General features: G+C 41.0%; 1 long non-coding RNA gene across 1 annotated transcript; it reads left to right on the top strand.

The window, feature by feature from the left end:
- Nucleotides 1-681: 681 nt before the first annotated feature.
- Nucleotides 682-14,265, top strand: LOC124152345. The gene is made up of 4 exons (XR_006863513.2): nucleotides 682-766; nucleotides 6,877-6,970; nucleotides 13,593-13,699; nucleotides 14,028-14,265. It is a non-coding gene; the product is annotated as an uncharacterized LOC124152345 (long non-coding RNA).
- The last annotated feature ends 985 nt before the right edge of the window (nucleotides 14,266-15,250 follow it).

Below are 15,250 nucleotides of genomic sequence, written 5' to 3'. Positions count from 1 at the left end.
ACCGCCGTCATATAGCTGGCACATTGCCGAGTGCGGCGTTAAACAACACACACACACACACACACACACACACACACACCTTACGTTGATGCCAGTTACCCACCGGAACTGGTTGACTTCTGAACTACATGGTCCTTCGTAAATCTTGCACGCCACGGGCTTGCGGGCTTGAATTACGCCCACGTTAGATGAAGAGCTATTCATTTCATACAGGATTTGTTCTCTTTGGCAGACTGATTAAAGCATTATTTTAACTCAATTAATCAGTGTATGAAGAATATTTCAAAACCTCACGGAAAACAGAAACAATGAAGTAGAGAAGATGTTAAAACGATTGCTTGGGGGTTTACAGTCGGAACCAACCTGACACTTGTATGTGTACCTCGTTTTGGTGTCGAAAATCGGACTGTATACGGTCTATCAGATTAGCTCATCTTGAGAATTGCAAGGAAACACCCATTGCCTCAGGCTATAGTCGTCGCCTTACATACTGAAGCACTTATACGTCCCCATTGCATGTAAAATGGTAAAAAAATATTTGAAATGTCTGTTAGACCACGTAAATATAATCTGATATCTCGTCGTGAAATTGGCCCCCATGCTGTATTATTTTTCACAATTGTGTTCTAAATTCGGTTCCGATTCCGCATTTTAAGACTTATTTTTCATTCCGACGTTACACTTTTTGATGTTATCCGTCCTGGCCACCAGTCGTGTTGTTCGTGATTTTGCGAACAGGGAAAGCTGTGAGGTTTTGGAGACGTGGGTAGGTCTATAAACTTGCATTCAGTTGTGAAGTCGGCTTGATGTGTTTAGGAAATCGAAATAAAAAAATATATTTAAACTCGACTCTCCTACCCCTTGATAAACATCTTGATATACACAGAGAGGACGTTTCAGTAAAACTTACTTTCCTTGCTGGGGTTTTGTGTGTGTGTTTCCAGACTTTCATGAAAGTTATGTAACAAAACTGCCTTGTTTTATACCCAAATCTGTTTTGTTCACAGAAAAAAACATTATGATATTGAGCTAACCTTTGCTCTCTTAAATTACGTTCTGGACAATAAAATATGGAAACATATTAACTGGTGTAATTTCAAAAAGCGAACTTAATCGAGTTTTGAAAAGCAATTTTCATAGAGACTGATTCCATCTATACACGGCCAGTGCCCGACGTCTGGTCGGAACGCTTGGGTTGGTTGAGTTGCATTAAATGCTGATATTCTTTCAAATGACCAGTTTACACCCTAGTTTTGGTCTACGTGTATTTAAATGGCTGATGCAAAATCTGAAGCTTTGTGAACCAAATTATTATAAAAAAACGCTATAGCATTGGTTTTGTGGTCTACTAAAGTGAGCTTTTTTACACATTTGAGTCAATCAGAACGCACGTTTGGCAAGTGCATCGATTTATGTCTGTATAAGAGAGTGAATATTGTTTAAGGCACCTTCAGCACTTTGGCAATTGGTCAGAGAGACATTGATAGATTATCATTAAGTCTCTGAAATGAAAATATACTTTGAAGGTGTTTTGATTAAACTCTTCTGAGGATCTCTTCATTTTCATAAAATAAAGAAATCTAGACTTGCCAAAGTGTTGTAGACTTGATTGAGAATTTCTGATATTTTTGTTTCAGTGTCTGTGTGAGATACGACAGTAAACACGTGCTCTTTAGAGGCCGATATGAAATAAGCGATCGCTCGTTCATCACTTGGGTCACACTTATATTATGATGCAATATTGTGATGACAATTGAACAAGTAGATCGGCATAATGTGTGAAGTCGATAGAGTGCATGTGCATCGATTTGTCATGGCGCTTTGACTAACACGTGAGGACCCAGTATATATATATATATATATATATATATATATATATATATATATATATGTGTGTGTGTGTGTGTGTGTGTGTGTGTATATATATATATATATAAAGAAATTCATTACGTTCAAGATAAATGATGCCAATTCATTACGTTAAAGTCAAATGTCAAAAAATGTGTTTCACTTATCTCTCGTCAATTTCTGTAACTTTCCGTTGTTCAAGGACGTCAGTTGACACATACATTACGTTATGTGTAACAGATTGCGACTCAATATTTTACAGGTCAAATGTTATTTACCTACAAAATATATATGATTGGTTGTAACTTGTGTAAACGAAACAGAAAGTCTAAAATATATTTATGACGTGGAAAAACTGAAACCACTGTTCTCAGAACACAGGTTTAAGAAATGTGAAAACGTGGGCACGTGTGGCGTGTACCTTAACAGAAGGATACTTGTGACAATCGAATGATATTATTGGCAGATTGTTTAACGCCGCACTCAGCTATATTCCAGCTATATGACGGCTGTCTGTAAATAATCGGGGCGGTCGGGTTGCCTGGTGGTTAAAGCGTTAGCTCGTCACGCCGAAGACCCGGGTTCGATTCCCGACATGGGTACAATGTGTGAAGCCGATTTCTGGTGTCCCCCGCCGTGATATTTTTGGAATATTGCTAAAAGCGGCGTAAAACCATACTCACTCACTGTAAATAATCAGGACCAGACAATCCAGTGATTGGGATACGATGATATGCATCAACCAAGTCAGCGAGTCTGGCCACCAGATCCCGTCAGTCGTTGTGTATTGATGTTATGAAGTTTGTGATAACGTCCGTGTGTGGAGCGGGTCCCGTGTGCGCTTAGGGATACGTAATATGCTTTAACGTGTATGTATGGACCAACCGTGAGCCAAAAACCCAACACTGTTCGTTTCATTGAACTGTGGCCCTGCACCGGAGAACGACAGGGTGAGGAGTACTTGATTACCCAGGGAATGAATCCATCTGGAACGATCGGCTTGTCAGTGTGTGGGAATACAATTAATACGAAATTCAGAAATTAAAAGCAGGTCAGCCGGCACTGACATGATTGGCAGATGTCACGTGGTGTTGCATTAACGTTTTCACAGAAACATGGCCATGTTAGTGTACACAGAGACCATATACCGGTATACGGTCTCTGGTGTACATCATTACAAGTTATATTTACAGGGTGTATTCTTAGGATAACGTTTCAAGATTTCTTGCACAGTCTCCTGGTTTAAAATTACGAACACAGCGGTGTTGTCTGGGTTATAAAATCGAACAGAGAGCCGTTATACGTTCGAGTGACTGCGTTTCTTATCAGCGGAACATTATTCTCTGGCCCGACCTCAATTTTCCTCGGTCGGTTTGTCGAGACGGTTTGTGAGCAGCGCCACAAGGCGTAGCAGAACTTGCGGGATCGCATTACGGCCGGCCGTGTTGAACGGCACGTATCGCTAGCGCTCGCGTGCAGTGACATCACCAAGCACGATCTCACTTCTCCGAGGGAGCTTTTGTTTGGAGGGCCCAGGACGGGGGGCCGCACCGCGCGGGTGTATTTGCGTCAGCTGTCGAGGCCGGGGCAGGATGGGTGGTTGGAGAGGGTTGTAATTTTATTTGGTTTAGCGATGTAATTTATTGTTAGAGTATTGTTATCATTTTGTGTTTTGACACGAGTTGATGTTACACTTAGACGAACAGCCTGACTTGAAGTAATAAATTAGTACGTTTTAACTCCACACGCCATATTTCAGCTCCGTGTCCCTTTCTCTCGGGGACATATGTAATTTTCTTGTGGGTCCAAATTTTAAAACCGGCGTATGGAGATCAACAAGCGCACTAGACTAACACATCGTCTATGAATTATTTTATTACACAATACATTTCTCTCCTCTTAAAATAAAACAAATAATTTTCCTGATGCTGGTTCCATGTGGCATAGAGCTGGCTAGACTTGCTTTAAAATGGTTTTGTTTTCATTAAATAAATATATTCCAAAGTCATGGTGCAGGACTACAAGCTCACCTTCTGTTTGTAAAAATGAGTAACAATTCATTTGTATATTATAAACTTAATGCTGTTGTCTGTATGATATGGGAAGTATTGATATATTGGTAGCAGTTTGGTTGCCCTAGCAATGCGTTGATTAGGTGCTATATAGGAATACACTGCATACAAGAATAGGTATATGACCCACGGGCATGCCTCTATGTCCATAACTAAATTCAACAAAGCTTTTACGTCCAGTATAAACAAGCATGATATGAATCGGTTTATTTTCCACATCACAGCAATATTTTGGCGCTTCTGGCAACTCTCTGGTTAAACAAACTGAGTCTGACAAATATCATATTTTTGCAAATATATATATTTTGGGTTCATTTTCATCACATTAAAGGTGTGGTGGGGTAGCCTAGTGGTTACAACGTTCGCCCTTCACGCCGAAATCATGGATTTGATTCCCTACATGAGTACAAGCCCATTCTGGTGTCCCCCGCCGTGATATTGCTGGTCATATGATGCCAAACACGGTGTAAAACAATACTCACTTAACTTTCGCGTTGAATTTTTCCCCGGCCGCGCCTTAACAGAATAAATCTATATATATTAAATCTTTCTCTATACATTAAGCATGCATCAGCCATATCCCAATGTGTAACATTAATGATTGTATCTACATGCGTAACTCATTCTTGTGTATGGGCCGGAGGCCTTTTGTCCAATGAACTTCTTTTGACTTTGACTTTTTGACATACCAAAAGACGCCAAAAGATGGTACTTGTTGTGACCGTCTGGCGTTCGACATTAAAAGGCTAAAACAAGGACTGGTAGGCTCGGAGTCAGTATCCTGTGTCTGAGTGGGGTATTTATGTTTAGTTGCGGCATGGTATCTCAGTGTGCTGGCACTATAAAATCGGCATTAGTCCGGACCAGTACAAGCAGCCACACACACACACACACACACACGTGCATGCGCGTCGCTGTATGAGTGCAATAATCTTGGACTCGACATTTCACCTCACCTCGCGTTGAATGGTACAGCGAACTACAAGACGTAATCATTTTAAGGGAAGTAACTTTTGGTATTTGGTTGTCGAGCATATGGTGTTGAAGAACTAAGGGTCTTAATCGGGGCAAATATGAGATTCGAACACATGATTAGCGGATCCTGGTACTGCGAAGGGACCCGCCGCTCGCACCCTTTGAAAACATGCTACAAAGTAAGAAACAACAAATACGTAATAGTTACTTTCCTGGGATTAAATGCCTCTGTCCATTGGATCTTATCAGTTTAATGGTGTAGCTCAGGGACTCGGAACACTTGGCTCCGTGACTAAATTTACACAGCAAATGCTGCGGTCTATTGTCGTTACTAGAATGAAGGGAGCACGGGCGGAGGCACACATGGTTAACGTCTGAGACCTGCCTCACTTCGGGCTTTCCTCCCACATTCAGCTGACACGCCGTGATATCATTGAAAAACTGTTCAAAGAGGGGTTATACCACTCTCATTCACTCACAATTCACTTCTAGAATCAAGCTATACGAATAGAAATGATTGATGGTAAACTGATTTTTTTTGCCAGTCTAGGTAATAATGATTTAATAATCAGCCGAAGGGATGAGGGCAGACAGAAGACTAACATCTACTACTTGGCTCTGAAATGAACATATTTTACAGGAAAAAAACAGCTGTTAAATTATCTTACGTACATATAATAAAAAAGAACCCAGAGACTTCATTTTCAGAAAATGCAGTAATCTAGACTTGACCATAAATATAAACTTGCACGGGCTGCATTGGATATATTTGTTTCAGGGCCTGTATGTGAGACAACGTATTGTCCTACTTCGCTTAGACCCTGAACCCAATGTATCCAATACAGCCTATGTAAGTCTTATATAGTCGGTAAATCTAGATTACCAATGAAAATGAAGAACGTCTCTGGGCTCCTTTTTGTTATATTTTATTGAGATCATAACTCTCTTTTTTTCAGTATGTAAGACCTGTGAAATCACCACGGTTACGTAACAATTTCGTCTCACGCAAAAGGGGTGGGCAATTGTGCTGACTGTGCTAAGTACTCCAGTCAAAGATGACACGACACAAAAAGACAGTAATAATAGTATATTGAAGTATCAAAGAGTTACAGGGTGCAAGTCCTGGCTGCGCAGTCTGGAAGACACCTAAAACAAAATGAACAGATCTAGCTGGCGATGTTGGTGTCCAGGCAGTGCAGGCAGAAAGAGCGTATAAAATATATTTTAAAAGAATTAACAATAATCCAAGTGATATTCGGTATGTGATGATAATACCCAATAAAATCATCGCATCCTTTCTACCACAGGATACATATTAGATCCCACCTGACGTGAGGTGAAAGTCACTTTAACAGCAGTCAGTGGGGATTTTGGAAACATACATTTAAATCAGGGAATATGTATCCCAGCGCATTAGGAGTATGATATGCATGTATATAAAACCGGTTTAAACACGCATTACTGATAACCACGACAGGAGACCTGGTCGGTGCTAGAAAGATGGCTAAGAGGAGGGGGGTATGACTGCCTGTTGGATGATCGTACCAGTCCATATGGGGCTAGCTCTAACAGTAGATCAATACACCCAGTAGGTAAGCCACTTGAGGCTACCCAGAATTTATTGCCTATATCCAGCCTTTACAAATAAAATATTTTAATTTCAGAGACCAGATGTTTGTCTCTATTCCACCCTACAGACTCCTAATACAGGCTCACCATCCCTATTGATAATCGGGGATGGGGCTGCTGTTAACACAGAGCATACATGGATGCAGAGTCGGGATGGGGGAAGTACAAGACAATAATACCAAAATAATTTCAATAATGTTTTAGAGGGAGCATCCATTTATTTCTCTTTTAGAACATTCTTTTTTTATTCCCCGCTGTATCCAACAATCTTTTCATTTCCACTGTTTGAAAAAAAGGACGATTGGGTATTTTCAAACTGAACAAACTATTCTCTACTATATTTTCATTTCAGAGTCTCAATGTCAGTCTGAACACGAACCCCGAAGGAAAAGAGGATCAAGGAACAGAAGCGTAATTGGTCGATTTTGAGATTTATATGAAACTCGGTAATCGGTTTTCCCAACACGATATAGTACGGACGTAATACATACTATAGGAGCTGGTTGATTGGTGTGTGTGTGTGTGTGTGTGTGTGTGTGTGTGTGAGGGTGCGTGAGTTTTGGCTTAACGCCGCATGATAGATATATTAATGGCATGAGAAATAGTGCGTTGCATTTGAATGTTATTCGTGTTAATCTTGTTTGTTTAATTTATCATACCTATACAAATATGTATACAACTGTTATTAAGATGGTGAAATTCAACACCCTCCCAGCGATCAGAGGTCCGTACAAACCTTCTGTTACGATCAGCTGTCGCTTTTTGTTGCCAATGGCCTATCCAGTTGTGGATGAATGATGAAATGAAATTAATTTAATATTGCGTTTAATATATCATCGAGGGAAAAAAATCAAAATAAATGCATTTCCAGCTAAATAATTTCGAAATTTCACAATTAATAATCTACCCTTGGTCAGAAAATCGAGAACGGTACGACAGTGTTCTGGCAAGGAACATTTTTTTAAATGTTTGTTTACTTCACGACCATGTTCGATCATTCGGTGCACGTTAAGTCCGTGCAAGGCAAAAACTCCGGTTACGTGCGTGTGTTGTGCCTGAAGCGATGGAGTTACATAACCGTATATAGCGAGGTAGCCTGGCCTAAATACCGTTACCCAGTTTGACTTGCTGAACATTGATCAAATCACAAAGATGTAGATTAGGGATGTGAAATATGAATTATTGTTCTAAAAAACAACAAAACTCGTCGACTTAAACCACTTAGATGCACGTGAAACAGACACTTATCAGATGTTATTGTTTTTAAAAGAAATATTGTTCACGAAAATAATTTCATTATCGACTGACCGTAAAAAAACCTGACCCCTACTTATTTATTTAGGGTGAGAATCGGCAGCTAGATCAGACACGCGATGAGAATAGACTGTTATTGTTGAAAGAGGGTGAAAATTGGAAACTAACTAGCAGGTGTGATGAGAATAGTCAGCTAGATCTGAACGATGGTGGAAAAGACTGTCAGAGCTGAAAGAAGGTGAAAATTGGATACTAGATATGCATGTGTGATGATAACAGACAGCTAGATCTGAACGATGGTGGAATAGACTGTCAGAGCAGAAAGAGGGTGAAAATTGGAAACTAAATATGCAAGTGTGATGGGAATAGACAGCTAGATCTGAAAGATGGTGGAATAGACTGTCAGAGCTGAAAGAATGTAAAAATTGGAAACTAAATATGCATGTGTGATGAGAATAGACAGCTAGATCTGAAAGATGGTGGAATAGACTGTCAGAGTTGAAAGAGGGGTGAGAATAGACAGCTAGACTTGAAAGATGGTGGAATAGACAGCTAGAGTAGAAAGAGGGTTGAGAATAGACAGCTAGACTTGAAAGATGGTGGAATAGACAGCTTGAGTTGAAAGAGGGTTGAGAATAGACAGCTAGACTTGAAAGATGGTGGAATAGACAGCTAGAGTTGAAAGAGGGTTGAGAATAGACAGCTAGAGTTGAAAGATGGTGGAATAGACAGCTAGAGCTGAAAGATGGTGGAATAGACAGCTAGAGCTGAAAGATGGTGGAATAGACAGCTAGAGTTGAAAGATGGTGGAAAAGACAGATAGAGCTGAAAGATTGTGGAATAGACAGCTAGAGCTGAAAGATGGTGGAATAGACAGCTAGAGTTGAAAGATAGTGGAATAGACAACTAGAGCTGAATGATGGTGGAATAGACAGCTAGAGCTGAAAGATGGTGGAATAGACAGCTAGAGTTGAAAGATGGTCGAATAGACAGCTCGAGCTGAAAGATGGTGGAATAGACAGCTAGAGCTGAAAGATGGTGGAATAGACAGCTAGATCTGAAAGATAGTGGAACAGACAGCTAGAGCTGAAAGATGGTGGAATAGACAGCTTGAGCTGAAAGATGGATGAGAATAGACAGCTAGAGCTGAAAGATGGTGGAAAAGACAGCTAGAGCTGAAAGATGGTTGAATAGACAGCTAGAGCTGAAAGATGGATGAGAATAGACAGCTAGAGCTGAAAGATGGTGGAATAGACAGCTTGAGCTGAAAAATGGTGGAATAGACAGCTTGAGCTGAAAGAGGGATGAGAATAGACAGCTAGAGCTGAAAGATGGTGGAACAGACAGCTAGAGCTGGAAGATAGTGGAATAGACAGCTAGAGCTGAAAGATGGATGAGAATAGACAGCTAGAGCTGAAAGATGGATGAGAATAGACAGCTAGAGCTGAAAGATGGTGGAATAGACAGCTAGATCTGAAAGATGGTGGAATAGACTGTCAGAGCTGAAAGATGGTGGAATAGACAGCTAGAGCTGAAAGAGGGATGAGAATAGACAGCTAGAGCTGAAAGATGGATGAGAATAGACAGCTAGAGCTGGAAGATAGTGGAATAGACAGCTAGATCTGAAAGATGGTGGAATAGACAGCTAGAGCTGAAAGAGGGATGAGAATAGACAGCTAGAGCTGAAAGAGGGATGAGAATAGACAGCTAGAGCTGAAAGATGGTGGAATAGACAGCTTGAGCTGAAAGAGGGATGAGAATAGACAGCTAGAGCTGAAAGATAGTGGAATAGACAGCTAGATCTGAAAGATGGTGGAATAGACAGCTTGAGCTGAAAGAGGGATGAGAATAGACAGCTAGAGCTGAAAGATGGTGGAATAAACAGCTATATCTGAAAGATGTTGGAATAGACAGCTGGAGCTGAAAGATGGTGGAATAGACAGCTGGAGCTGAAAGATGGTGGAATAGACAGCTAGAGCTGAAAGATTGTGGAATAGACAGCTAGAGCTGAAAGATGGTGGAATAGACAGCTAGAGCTGAAAGATGGTGGAATAGACAGCTAGAGCTGAAGGATGGTGGAATAGACAGCTAGAGCTATAAGATGGTGGAATAGACAGCTAGAGCTGAAAGATGGTGGAATAGACTGTCAGAGCTGAAAGATGGTGGAATAGACAGCTAGAGCTGAAAGATGGTGGAATAAACAGCTAGATCTGAAAGATGGTGGAATAGACAGCTAGAGCTATAAGATGGTGGAATAGACAGCTAGAGCTATAAGATGGTGGAATAGACAGCTAGAGCTGAAAGATGGTGGAATAGACTGTCAGAGCTGAAAGATGGTGGAATAGACTGTCAGAGCTGAAAGATGGTGGAATAGACAGCTAGAGCTGAAAGATGGTGGAATAAACAGCTAGATCTGAAAGATGGTGGAATAGACAGCTAGAGCTGAAAGATGGTGGAATAGACAGCTGGAGCTGAAAGATGGTGGAATAGACAGCTAGATCTATAAGATGGTGGAATAGACAGCTAGAGCTGAAAGATGGATGAGAATAGACAGCTTGAGCTGAAAGAGGGATGAGAATAGACAGCTAGAGCTGAAAGATGGTGGAATAAACAGCTAGATCTGAAAGATAGTGGAATAGACAGCTGGAGCTGAAAGATAGTGGAATAGACAGCTAGATCTATAAGATGGTGGAATAGACAGCTAGAGCTGAAAGATGGATGAGAATAGACAGCTTGAGCTGAAAGAGGGATGAGAATAGACAGCTAGAGCTGAAAGATGGTGGAATAAACAGCTAGATCTGAAAGATAGTGGAATAGACAGCTAGAGCTGAAAGATGGTGGAATAGACAGCTAGAGCTGAAAGATGGTGGAATAGACAGCTCGAGCTGAAAGATGGATGAGAATAGACAGCTAGAGCTGAAAGATGGTGGAATAGACAGCTAGAGCTGAAAGATGGTGGAATAAACAGCTATATCTGAAAGATGGTGGAATAGACAGCTAGATCTGAAAGATCGTGGAATAGACAGCTGGAGCTGAAAGAGGGATGAGAATAGACAGCTAGAGCTAAAAAAAGATGTCGGAATAGACAGCTAGATCTGAAAGATGGTGGAATAGACAGCTAGAGCTGAAAGAGGGATGAGAATAGACAGCTAGAGCTGAAAGATGGATGAGAATAGACAGCTAGAGCTGAAAGATGGTGGAATAGACAGCTAGATCTGAAAGATGGTGGAATAGACAGCTAGAGCTGAAAGAGGGATGAGAATAGACAGCTAGAGCTGAAAGATGGATGAGAATAGACAGCTAGAGCTGAAAGAGGGATGAGAATAGACAGCTAGAGCTGAAAGATGGTGGAATAGACAGCTAGAGCTGAAAGATGGATGAGAATAGACAGCTAGAGCTGAAAGATGGTGGAATAGACAGCTAGAGCTGAAAGATGGTGGAATAGTCAGCTTGAGTTGAAAGATGGTGGAATAGACAGATAGAGCTAAAAAAAGGGTTGAGAATAGACAGCTATATCTGAAAGATGGTGGAATAGACAGCTTGTGTTGAAAGATGGTGGAATAGACAGCTGGAGCTGAAAGATGGTGGAATAGACAGCTAGAGCTGAAAGATTGTGGAATAGACAGCTAGAGCTGAAAGATGGTGGAATAGACAGCTAGAGCTGAAAGATGGTGGAATAGACAGCTAGAGCTGAAGGATGGTGGAATAGACAGCTAGAGCTATAAGATGGTGGAATAGACAGCTAGAGCTGAAAGATGGTGGAATAGACTGTCAGAGCTGAAAGATGGTGGAATAGACAGCTAGAGCTGAAAGATGGTGGAATAAACAGCTAGATCTGAAAGATGGTGGAATAGACAGCTAGAGCTATAAGATGGTGGAATAGACAGCTAGAGCTATAAGATGGTGGAATAGACAGCTAGAGCTGAAAGATGGTGGAATAGACTGTCAGAGCTGAAAGATGGTGGAATAGACTGTCAGAGCTGAAAGATGGTGGAATAGACAGCTAGAGCTGAAAGATGGTGGAATAAACAGCTAGATCTGAAAGATGGTGGAATAGACAGCTAGAGCTGAAAGATGGTGGAATAGACAGCTGGAGCTGAAAGATGGTGGAATAGACAGCTAGATCTATAAGATGGTGGAATAGACAGCTAGAGCTGAAAGATGGATGAGAATAGACAGCTTGAGCTGAAAGAGGGATGAGAATAGACAGCTAGAGCTGAAAGATGGTGGAATAAACAGCTAGATCTGAAAGATAGTGGAATAGACAGCTGGAGCTGAAAGATAGTGGAATAGACAGCTAGATCTATAAGATGGTGGAATAGACAGCTAGAGCTGAAAGATGGATGAGAATAGACAGCTTGAGCTGAAAGAGGGATGAGAATAGACAGCTAGAGCTGAAAGATGGTGGAATAAACAGCTAGATCTGAAAGATAGTGGAATAGACAGCTAGAGCTGAAAGATGGTGGAATAGACAGCTAGAGCTGAAAGATGGTGGAATAGACAGCTAGAGCTGAAAGATGGATGAGAATAGACAGCTAGAGCTGAAAGATGGTGGAATAGACAGCTAGAGCTGAAAGATGGTGGAATAAACAGCTATATCTGAAAGATGGTGGAATAGACAGCTAGATCTGAAAGATCGTGGAATAGACAGCTGGAGCTGAAAGAGGGATGAGAATAGACAGCTAGAGCTAAAAAAAGATGTCGGAATAGACAGCTAGATCTGAAAGATGGTGGAATAGACAGCTAGAGCTGAAAGAGGGATGAGAATAGACAGCTAGAGCTGAAAGATGGATGAGAATAGACAGCTAGAGCTGAAAGATGGTGGAATAGACAGCTAGATCTGAAAGATGGTGGAATAGACAGCTAGAGCTGAAAGAGGGATGAGAATAGACAGCTAGAGCTGAAAGATGGATGAGAATAGACAGCTAGAGCTGAAAGAGGGATGAGAATAGACAGCTAGAGCTGACAGATGGTGGAATAGACAGCTAGAGCTGAAAGATGGATGAGAATAGACAGCTAGAGCTGAAAGATGGTGGAAAAGACAGCTAGAGCTGAAAGATGGTGGAATAGTCAGCTTGAGTTGAAAGATGGTGGAATAGACAGCTAGAGTTGAAAGATGGTGGAATAGACAGATAGAGCTAAAAAAGGGTTGAGAATAGACAGCTAGAGCTGAAAGATGGTGGAATAGACAGCTTGTGTTGAAAGATGGTGGAATAGACAGCTCGAGCTGAAAGAGGGATGAGAATAGACAGCTAGATCTGAAAGATGGTGGAATAGACAGCTAGAGCTGGAAAAGGGATGAGAATAGGATGATAGGTCTGACAGGGCTGAGACCTAACAGTCTGTAAGAGCTGAAAAGCGACGAGAATAGGGGTCTGTATCTCATTATTATTCTTGAAAACTCATTCACAACTTTACTCTGAGACCAGGGGCCTAAATGTGTTAGTCTTTTCCATCTCAGCATGAAATGAACCTGATACCTGGCAACAAGAGTTATGTCCCTTTGTAAACCGACATAACTCTTGCAGCTTTTCTTGCATAACACTAATAAAATATTAACCTCACAACAGAATATATCCCATCATCTCGAGGAACAAACCAATGACACAACCCGTCCTGACCTTATTGTAAACGGGAGAAGTGTTTATATTTTCTTGAATCCCCATATAAAGGTGTACACAAGTTGGAAAGAAATTAAACATTCCCAAGCCGTTACATCTTACAAGCTTTGTGCAGCGAAATCTGCAGGTAAATCGGCTACAGTACAGCGTACCCGGATGTGATACAGTCAACTAATGTAATATCTACATTCAGTTCTGCCCAAAGATGTTATGAAGGTAGCGGAATTAGCCGAGGGGATCCGATGTCCAACTGCATGTACGGATACAGCCGACATGGGGATCTGCAGATGTGATGCGCGTGTGCGTATACGCTAAATAACTATTCGCACAGATTGTCTGTTTCATTTTTTTGTGATAAAATTACTAACATGATAATAAGGCTTTAAAAAGTGTGTATATTTACATAACTTCTATTTTTTGACATTTGAAACAAGCTCTATGAAAAGACATCTTGTGATTTTGTGTCTAGACATGTCCATTTGAACCTCCTGTCGTATTCAGAGCCAAAATATGTTCCGAAACAAGAATAACTTCGACTCGAACGAAGAGATTATCAATTTGTTGTGACCACAACTTTCACAAAATATCATCGCAAATCAGATAGTTATAGGTAAATTTTAATTCACAGTGTCTCAACTTTTATGACGTCGAACTTCACACAGCACGCCCGTGGGTGTCATTGTCTTGTCTTAATGACGTCATCAAATTGTGTGCAGCTCTCCGGGGAGAACTCCATCGCAGGGCCACCATGCTGAGGGAATTAGACGATTGTGCCGGCAGCTGCCAGGAGCTTGGTTCATAGAAGGTGGAAACCGTTTCTTCAGCTCTTTATGACTCTCTGTTAATAAAAATCCTGTTACACGGACGATAAAGCTGTGAATACGATTTGCTCTAAATCGCTGCGACAGGGACACGGTCATAAAATGTATCTAAATTGACTCGACCGTTCGGGAACCTGCTGTGCAGTACAAAAGATCGGGCTAATGACATGCTACCTCCGAGTATCTACCGTGTCCATGTTTGTCCAGGAAGCTGTACACACCAGTAAATCATTGTGTGGGCATTTGGTGGACGGCTGGTCACTCGATAGGTATTCCCAGGCAAAGGGTATGAACACTGCAACGTTAACGCTTGGCCGGTTAAACTGACACGAACCAACAACGACTGTGTGCTGATAAATTCAGACTTACATGTGGCCATTACGCTGACATTAAGTGTATATATACCCCGTTGTGTCGAACTTAGGTGTGTCGAATTCCTTGTCTCGAACTCACCTTCTGGTCACTTTGAATTCCATCTATATTTATTAACACATATATTCGTATCTGTCGAACCGGATGTGCCGAAATCTCGGTTGTCTAGAACTCACCTTTAGGTCACTGTGAATTCCTTCTATGTTTATCATCATTTATACTCTGATCTGTCTACCCGGATGTGTCGAATTCTTGGTTATCCCGAACTCATTTGGGAGTCCCAAGTATCCAAATTAAGCATGAAATGACCCTGATGACTCGAATGCAGATATAAAAAGTAATTGTGTTGGAAATAATAGTGTGTGAACTCGAGATGTCCAATTAGGTTTACTGAAGTAGATCAGTGTTGTTTTGGTAAAAGGCTTGTGTATAAATTACAGTTTTGCAAGAAAATTGGGGTTATACATAAGGTTTTTTTCAAACAAGTAAGGTTATGTCAATAAATTAATGAACTAGAATAACATATTTAGGTGAAGGATCGTCGTTAAAGGCCCTTAAATAAATACGCTAAGAGTTAAAATACAAATATTGAAAGCATGAGACGTCTGAATATTATGGCTTAAATATCGACCTCGTTGTGAGACACACTTCACGCTGT

Source organism: Haliotis rufescens, unplaced genomic scaffold, assembly GCF_023055435.1.
Source record: "Haliotis rufescens isolate VD_foot unplaced genomic scaffold, xgHalRufe1.0.p SCAF_13, whole genome shotgun sequence".
Lineage (NCBI taxonomy): Eukaryota > Metazoa > Mollusca > Gastropoda > Lepetellida > Haliotidae > Haliotis > Haliotis rufescens.
Note: the sequence above shows the minus strand (reverse complement) of the source record. Positions and strands in the feature narration are given on the sequence as shown.